This window comes from Neovison vison, chromosome 5, assembly GCF_020171115.1.
Source record: "Neovison vison isolate M4711 chromosome 5, ASM_NN_V1, whole genome shotgun sequence".
In the NCBI taxonomy this organism is placed as follows: Eukaryota; Metazoa; Chordata; class Mammalia; order Carnivora; family Mustelidae; genus Neogale; species Neogale vison.
In genome coordinates this window covers 19246016-19255249 of record NC_058095.1, presented here as the reverse complement: position 1 = coordinate 19255249, position 9234 = coordinate 19246016, and the positions used below count along the sequence as shown (strand labels likewise).

At 44.6% G+C, this 9234-nt stretch overlaps 1 non-coding gene across 1 annotated transcript; it reads left to right on the top strand.

The window, feature by feature from the left end:
* The first annotated feature begins 5042 nt into the window (after positions 1-5042).
* Positions 5043-5115, top strand: TRNAK-UUU. Its single transcript has one exon. It is a non-coding gene; the product is annotated as a tRNA-Lys (tRNA).
* The last annotated feature ends 4119 nt before the right edge of the window (positions 5116-9234 follow it).

The following is a 9234-nucleotide window of genomic DNA, read 5'->3' as shown; positions in this document are numbered from 1 at the left end:
AAAGAACATAACTGAATGTGAAGTCTTTCTGTTTTATGTAAACCAGGTTTAAAATAAATAAAGGGAAGGGCAAAACATAGAAAATGATAAAGAATAGCTTTTTTATGAATCAGCAGTTTAAAATTATAATAAGCAAATATATTGCTAATACAGATTATTACATATGAATTTTATAATTTTCAAGAGTATGTGTCATTATTTGCTCTTTCTATTATATTCACAGAAATAGCTAGGTGATACCCAAAGAGGATCTTCCCTTATGCTCTGGAGGAAGAAATTGCCGGAGTGATAGTAACATGAACCCTGTCTCCTAAGTGGCCAGGGGAAGAGTTTCTTGATCACAAACTTAGATGGAATTTACACGTAGCTGTGAATGACTAGTCCAGCCCAAGGCAACTGGGGCAAATGGCTTTTAGAAAGAGTTGGAGGATATAGTTCAAGGCTTAAACCAGCTATGCTCAGATCTGCTCCTGAAAAGCAGAGAAAATTGGAAGCCCCATCATCTGAGGCCTGGCCAAATGGTCCTGTTGCCTGTCTCCCCAGTTTCCCATATCTTGCAGTCCCTACTTACCTCCTCGGGCTGTGATGATAACCACTAGAGCATTTAGCCACATGCTTACATAGATACTCAATGGATATTGATTCTCTTTCTATAGCTCAAAAACCGTTAAAAAAAAAAATCATGGGCACATAAACAAGATGGGCTACAGACATTCAATTGTAAAACTAGGCCATATAGCTCAAATAGTGACTATGGTATCTTCTGATTTGCTTAAAAGTGGCCCAGAGGACCCCATGATGATTCTTTTTTTTTTTTTTTTTAAGATTTTATTTATTTATTTGACAGACAGAGATCACAAGTAGGCAGAGAGACAGGCAGAGAGGAGGAAGCAGGCTCCCCGCAGAGCAGAGAGCCCGACGTGGGGCTCGATCCCAGGACCCTGAGATCATGACCTGAGCCGAAGGCAGCGGCTTAACCCACTGAGCCACCCAGGCGCCCCCCCCATGATGATTCTTAATTTCAAAAATATCTCAGTATTCTAAATACTTCCTGGCCCACAATGAATTAGGCAGGCCTAAGCATGTTGGGAGGAAGAGTCACATCTACTCCATGAAAATACATAAAATGCTCATATTGTATCTTGTATTAGATAGAGACATGGATATAATTACAGTGCATGGTATGCCAAAGGCTCAAAATGGCAGAACACTTATTTAAATTGTAGTTTAGAATTTCTCAAACCACTACCCTTTCCTAAGAAGCCCGTGTCCTCATGACATTGTCAGCCCCATTAAAAAAAAACAACAACAGGAAGTTGTCTGTCATCTGAATGTGCAGTCTCCATCATCTAGCAAAACACTTCTAACTAGACATGTGGCTTTGGCAAAGCTGCTTGAGCCCTTCAACTTGAGGAACATTTTTGTGCCTACCACAGGGAAGGCTTTGGGATGGATTTCTGTGGGATGACTCAGACGTGCCCTTAAGATTTGGAGCCTGAGTAACTTGGAGAATAGGGATGCCTTTTAAGCAGCACCAGGGAAAATAGCAGGATGGTTAGTGGGGAGCTTAGACATACAAAGTTAAAGATCTTAGTTGGTTCCCCAGATGCCGCTCCCAATAGGAAACTAAAATGTGGGCTCAGAGCTTGGGAGAGTTGCAGTGGCTGGAGACAGAGCTGAGAATTTCTGGAAGTGATAGTTGAACTTGACTGACTCTTTATTAATGAGGTTGTAGGTTCAGCTGATTTAATAATGACACCCACATAATGGTACCTTAAACCAGACAGAAGTGTATTTCATTTTTTGGTCTTTTGCAAGATTTTATTTTTAAGTAATCTCTATGCCCACCATAGTGTTCCAACGCACAACACTGAGATCAAGAGTTGTATACTCAAGAGTGGCCAGCCGGTCTCCCTGGAAGTATATTTCTTTCTCCGTTACATAACAGTTCAGGAGTAAGCAGTCTTGGGCTGGTATAGTGGCTCTGGGAGGTCAAAGACTTAGGGTCCTTCGGTCATTTTGCTTCAACGACCCCAGAGTCATGACCTTGTTCATATGGTCCAAGATGACTCACTCAACACCACCACATCTGCACATCCAGTCAGTGGGAAGGGGGGAAAGTGGGAAACAGACAGGAGCCGAAAGTACTGTAGGACCAGAGCCCCAGTCTTTAGCTAGACATGGCTGCCACAGGAAAGGTCACATTTCTTGTCTTCCTTGAAGGTAATTGGTTAAGGGGAGGTGAGCAAAAGACTTGTGAGCAACTTCTAGGTCCACTCTGTAAACATGTTTTGAATATGAATATGTCCTTCCCTACTGGGTCAGAGGGCAGTGCTGAGAAGGCCACGTCAAGGAGGGTCTCCTTAAGGAAGGTTTTTACAATGCCACCCACAGGTCAAGGAGGATGGGAACTGAGGACATTAGGGCAATGGCTCTTAACCAGACTGATTTTGCTCCCCAGGGGATATCTGGAAATTTTTGGAGACTTCTTCCTTTTTTTTTTTTTTTTTTTTAAAGATTGTATTTATTTATTTGACAGCAAGAAAGAGAAAGAGAGAGTACAAGCAGGGGGAGAGGGAGAAGCAGGCTCTCCACTGAGCAGGGAGCCCAATGCGGGGTTCAAACTCAGGACCCCAAGATCGTGATCTGATCTGAAGGCAGAATCTTAACCGCTGAGCCGCCCTCGTGCTCCTTTGGAGACATTTTTGACATTTGTGACTGCTGGGGGCGGGGGATGCTATTGGCATCTACTAGGCAGAGGCCAGGGGTGCTGCCAACCACCCTACAATGCAGAGGAAAACCCCTAACAACAGGTGATCTGACCCTAAATGTCAGTAGTGCTGAGGTTGAGAAACCTTGCATTGGGGGATTAGGGGAGTGGTTCCCAAACTTTGCTACAAAGTAGACTCGTCTGGGAGCTTTTCCAAGTCCTGATGCTCCCATCACACTCAGACCAATTAACTCAGTATCTCAGAGTGAGTTTGATTACATTATTTCTTAAATCCCTTCCAACTCGAACATTTCACGAGTAATACAAATGATTGAATACTGCCTTTTTTTTTTTTTAAATTATTTATTGGGGTGGGTGGCTCAGTCGGTTAAGCATCTGGCTTCAGCTCAGGTCGTGACCCCAGGGTCCTGGGATCCGGCCCTATGTTGAGTCTGCTTCTCTCTCTCTCTGTTTTCTTGTTCCTGCTCTCTCACTTGCCCTCTCTTTCTCAAATAAATAAATAAAATTTAAAAATTTCTGAAAAAATGATTTTTCAGAGAGAGAGAGAGCACGAGTGAGGTGAGAGGCAGAAGGAGAAGCAGAGTCTCTGACGAGCAGGGAGACCGATGTGGGGCTCAGTCCCTGGACTTTGGGATCGTGCCCCGAGCTGAACCCAAGGCAGATTAGCTGACTGAGCCACCCAGGTGCCCCTGAATACTGCATTTATGATTTTATTTATTTATTTGACAGAGAGCTAGACAGAGCCAGAGAGCACAAGTGGAGGGAGTAGCAGAGGGAGAGGGAGAAGCTGGCTCTGCACTGAGCAGGGAGCCCGACACAGGGCTTGATCTCACGACGCTGGGCTCATGACCTGAGCCAAAGGCAGATGCTTAACCATCTGAGCCACCCATGCACCTGGACTTTTTGCTTTTTCCTTAAGTATGCTCCAGACCCAGCATGAAGCCCAACACAGTGCTTGAACTCATGACCCTGAGACCAACACCTGAACTGTGATCAAGAGTCAGACACCCAGGCGTGCCTGGGTGGCTCAGTGGTTTAAGTCTCTGCCTTCCGCTTAGGTCATGGTCTCAGGGTCTTGGGATCGAGACCTGCATCGGGCTCTCTGTCAGTGGGGAGCTTGGTCCCTCCCCACCCCGCTCTCTGTCTGCTGCTCTGCCTACTTGTGATCTCTTTGTCTGTCAAATTAATAAACAAAATTAAAAAAAAAACCAGTCAGATGCCCAACTGACTGAGCCACCAGGTGCCCCACTCACACCAATCTTTGAGTGTAGGCTGTGGAAATTAGGGAAAATTGGTCTTCCTGGGTCATGTAAAGGCAAATATATAACTAGGGAGAAAAAAATGTCTTTGCCTCACACATACCCATGTGATAGAGGTTTATCCTTACTTCCCCCCTTCCCTCTCTCAGCCCAGTTTGCAACAAAAGAGGGTAAAATAGCCATCCGGGAACAAATAACTTGGAAAGGTGGACCCCCAGGCTTGTGTTTACAAGAGGACCAGGGGCACTAAAGAGGCACAGAGGGGACACTTGTTAGAACCTGTGATCATTATTGGACAAGGCAGGGGCCCCTGAACTTTGCCTCCTTCTGCTGAGCCCTGAAAGCAGGAGCTGGGCTCTCTAATTACCACATATGCTGGTTTTATTGGGTGGCTCAGCTGGGTGGAGTGAACTCCAGGAAGGGACGCATTCATTTTTAGTTACTGCACCAGATTGCTAATTTTCACTCTGGAGGCATAAATCACCATAATTGTTGTAAACCCAAAATGGAGGGGCAGCTCTTCTGGGCATGGAGGGCGGGGGCGGGCAGGAGCAGCAGTTCCTGTTACCACCAAATCTCTGTTCCTTGCGGCTCAGGGCCTGGAGAGCCGGAGAAGAGGTCTTGTGTGGCTCTGCGGGGCACTCCAGATTTTGGATGGAGGCCATCCTGGAAACTCGTCTTCCTTCTGTTGGGGGAAGAAGCGGAGTTTCCAGAGGATCAGTCCCTTTTGAGTTAGTGGCAAGAAGATGACCCCAGATCTTTGGTCCGCAACTAACTGGACGGCTGTTGACATGCTTGGTTTGCAAATGGAACATCGTCCCTCTTTTATTTCTAGTCTCTTCCCATCAACACACTTCTTGGTTGGGCTTATTTTTTGCATCTCTCCTGAGGAAAGCCTTAAAAGTTCCCAAAGAATTACCTCGAATGGAAACCAGAGGCTACACAAATCACTAGAGGAAAAAGAAGTCAAGTGTATCTTGTCACTTTGTTGCCCATGCTTGCAATATTGACTTCTAAAAAATTTGTTTTTTAAAGAAAACCAACCTAGGGGCGCCTGGCTGGCTCAGTCGGAAGAGCATGTGACTTTTAATCTCCAGGTCATGAGTTCAAACCCCATGCTGGACGTAGAGATTACTAAAAAATAAATAAATACACTTAAAAAAGATAAACTTAAATCAAGTTTAAGAAGCAGGGTCATTTAAAGGATGATTAACTCATAAATAAATATGTGAAAATTCCTTACTATTCTCACAGAAGATGAGGAAGTGGAAAGTGGAGATGGGAGAATAATTTTTTTTTTTAAGATTTTATTTATTTGTTTGACAGAGAGACAGAGATCACAAGTAGGCAGAAAGGGGGAAGCAGGCTCCCTGGTGAGCAGAGAGCCTGACATGGGGTTTAATCCTAGGACCCTGAGATCATGACCAGAGCTGAAGGCAGAGGCTCAATCCACTGAGCCACCCCCCCTATTTTTTTTTTTTTTTTAACAAAGTTCATCTTGTAAGCATGTCTGGGTGTCTGATTTTTTTTTCTTTTCTCCTGATATTTTTAAGATGGCCCTGAAAGTGAGGAAGGAGGAAACTTGATTGTGATACCCCCCCCAAAAAAACCCTGTTGAGGAGGAATGTGTTTTTTAAATTGTTTTTAAAGATTTTATTTTATTTATTTATTTGAGGGAGAATGAGAGAGAAAGAGAGCATGAGAGGGAAGAGGTCAGAGGGAGAAGCAGATTCCCTGCCAAGCAGGGAGCCCAATGCAGGACTCGATCCCAGAACTCCAGGATCATGACCTGAGCCAAAGGCAACCAGCCGAGCCACCTAGGTGCCCCATGGGAAGAATGTTTTTTGCCTAATACTATAAAGCTTTGGAGAATTTGCAGCCCAAACATCCATTATTACTGATGGTAGGTTGTTGGCCTAACATGAGAGGGAATTTTACGTCAGGGACATTTAGGGCAAAATCGAGGCTGTGCCTGGGTTTAAAAAGATAAGGCTGACAAATAATGGATTGCAACTGGAGAAACTGTCCTGTGAGATGGCCCTGGTCCTGGTCTGTCCCCTCCCCTCCTCCAGCTGCCCCCAGATAACAGGGGGAAGCCCTGCTTTGTTTTTTGTTTTCCAATCACCTGCCCTCATGTTTAGGCAGCAGAGAGAGCAGAATTAATAAACACAGCTCTGCCACCAGCCACCAGTGCAGTATTTATAGTTTTCTAATTCTTCCTTGACAGCTTCCCACCACTTCTCAGATCCCTAAGTGTCCTTTTCAGAACTTATCAAAGTGCCCAGGTTCAAAGTAGATGTTCCATATGAGTTTGATGAATTCATTCAGATTTGGAGAAGAATTTGGGGGAAAAGTCAAAGAGGTATTTTTACTGCTTCATTTTCTCTGGGGCCCTGCCCCTATCAGGGAGGACCTCAGATGAAAAGGTTTAGGGCATCTTTGTCAATGTCTCTAGGTTGGGTCAGGGCTCCAGTGGAGCAGTGACCATTTTTTCTAAAGTTCCCTGTCATTAATAACAATCATAGCCGAGTGGCAGTTATATACTTAAAAGCAAATCATTCTGATTTTTGCCTTCCAGGGCAGAGGTGTTTCCCCCAAGAGCTGAGATTCCCCCCCAACAGAAAAAGCTAGGGCTCTCTTGGCTGCAGCAATTCCTTCTTGTTTTGGTGACGGGAAGTCTTGTGATTTTTCTCACCAACTTCTCTGAGGATGCCACCTTTTGGCTACACACACTTGGGTGATTTCTGCCATCCCCCATCCAATCTAGGGTTGCAAAGAGCTTCAGTACTTTCTTCTCTGCTTCCTACCTTCCCCAACTTCTTACCCGAATGCCAGCAGCTGTGACTAGTCTCTGAGACAGAATAGAAATAATGCGGGGATTGCCGTTAGGGCCGAACACATATATCAGTCTAGGAATAGGCATCAAAGCGAAGTCCTTGTTACTACAAAGAGGATGGTGGGAAATCATTTCTTACCCATAATGGGTGGTAGTGTGGGCGGTGATGAGGCCTAGGGTATTTGTTTTAATGTATTTTTTGGTGAAGGTAAATTATTTACTGGAAACTGTCAATGGCTGTGTTGTAAGGGCCACATGGAAGCTGTCCAAGGAAAGCAATATAGTTATAATGTGCAATTAGAAGTATCTGATATATTTAATAAAGTATTATAATATTATTAACATAATATTATATATATATTAACCAAAGGGCAATAGGAATATATTCATTTTTGGACTGCATTTGATTCAGTGTCTCTTAGGGGAGAAGAGGATTTCCTGGGCATCTGCATTTGGGCTGTCAAGTTATCCATTATCTTTGCTTTTCTTTCTTTTCCTTTGGCTTAAAAAATTCCTTGGTGTTACAGGAAATATGTGTATTGTGTAACAAACTTGCACTCTTGAAAACATGTATATGTTAATAAAATTTGGTAAGTTTTGCTGTTAATATTTACTACTGAGATGCATGTTCAATAATTTCCAAATAATCCTAAGAGTGCTTAAAGTTAAATTTTATTTTTAAAATTTTTTTGAGAGAGAGAGAGCACGTGGGGGTGCAGGCAGAGGGAGAGAGAGAGAGAGAATCTTTTTAAAAAAATTTTTATTTTATTTATGTATTTATTATTTATTTATGTATTTGAGAGAGAGAGGGAGAGAGCACGAACAGTAGGCCTCCCACCTAGCAGGAACCACCGCCCCCCACCCCCCCAACTAGAGGCTTGATCCCAGGACACTGGGATCAAGACCCAAGGTGAAGGCAGGCACTTAACCAACTGAGCCACCTAGGCTCCCCATCTCTAAGAGATCTTACAGTATTTACTGCTACTACTACTACTACTACCGACTACTACCCACTGTGGTTCTATATCCCTTTCCCCCACAGCGCTTTGAAGACAAAACAAACTCCATGTTCCCCCCTCCTTCCAGGTAAATATCAGGGAAAAGAAGAATATAAATTTAAAAGTTCTAAAGGCAGAGAAAGGAAGTCAAATGGGTTAAGTCCCTAAGCTGGCAAGTTGAGCACATTGACTGGAGAGCAGGATCTTCCTTTCCATTCACCAGGAAAAAGAATCCGAGCAGTACTGATTCCTTAGGAACCTGGAAACACAGAGCTTTTGGAGTCACTGAGAACTATTGCTCCTGGTTTTCTCTGTCATTTTTTCAGTCCGTGGTGAGATGTTGGAGGGACAGAGTCCAAATGTGCAGCACTGTAATATAGCCTGAAGCTAAAAAGCAAAAGGGTCTGACATCCTCCCTTTTGCCTAATTGGAGGGTCACTCAGGCCAGGGTGCCTTCATTTCGTTATGCGTTACACAGAGCTGTGCGGTGTGGGAGAGTCCTTACTTCACCTAGGATTGTTGCAAAGGAAAACAGAGACCAGAAATACAAGTTGGGAGAACCGAGCTTATGACCTTAGGTTCACAGCACGGCTGCTATCTGGGGGCACAAGTTCTGAGGGTACTGGCGGGGGAAAATTCGGAGTTGAGAAGTGGTTTTCACAAGACAGCTGGGTGGCTATCTGGGGTCTCAGACTGAGGGGACCTGTACCCGACAGATGGATTTGACACTGACCATTATCTCACCCTCAGGCTTCGAGTAACTGGCATTCGTAGTGTGTTTACTATGTGTCAGACGCCTTGCACAATTGTCTTAGTTATCACCTGAGCCCATTTACAGCAACATTATCCCATTTTATAGATAAGAAAGCGCAATCCCCAAAGATTAATTTGCCCAGTGTCACTTAGATTAGCGGAAGTGTCAGTTTTCTTATCTGTAAAATGAATTAACAGCAGAATTAGACTATCGCCTAGTGGTTTGTTACAGAATCGCTCAAGATAGTAGTTACGAGCCACGACGAGGTAAAGCTCCGGGGGTAGAAGGAACCGCTATAAAGCAAGTTTTGCCTTTTCTAGGCTTGAATTCGGGTTCCTTTTTCAAAGCGCAGGCGCAGGCGCGCAGGAGGCGTGAGGGTCGTAACTTCCCGGCACCCTTTGCGCAGGCTACGGTCGCCCTCTGCCGACGTCAAGTGGGAGAGCGCTGAGAGCGAGCGTTTCCGGGCCTGAGAGCCGCCTGAGAAGCTTGCTGGCCTGTAGAGGGCGCTGCCGGCGTACAGAGTAACCCACTTGGCCGTCCCTTCCTTAAGCACTTCCTGTCTGATCTCTATGATTCGTAGGCTGCGTCAAGGGAAATTCCATTCGTTTTCAATTTACTGTAAACAAAAGGGACGTGCGCCGACCCGGAAGTGAATA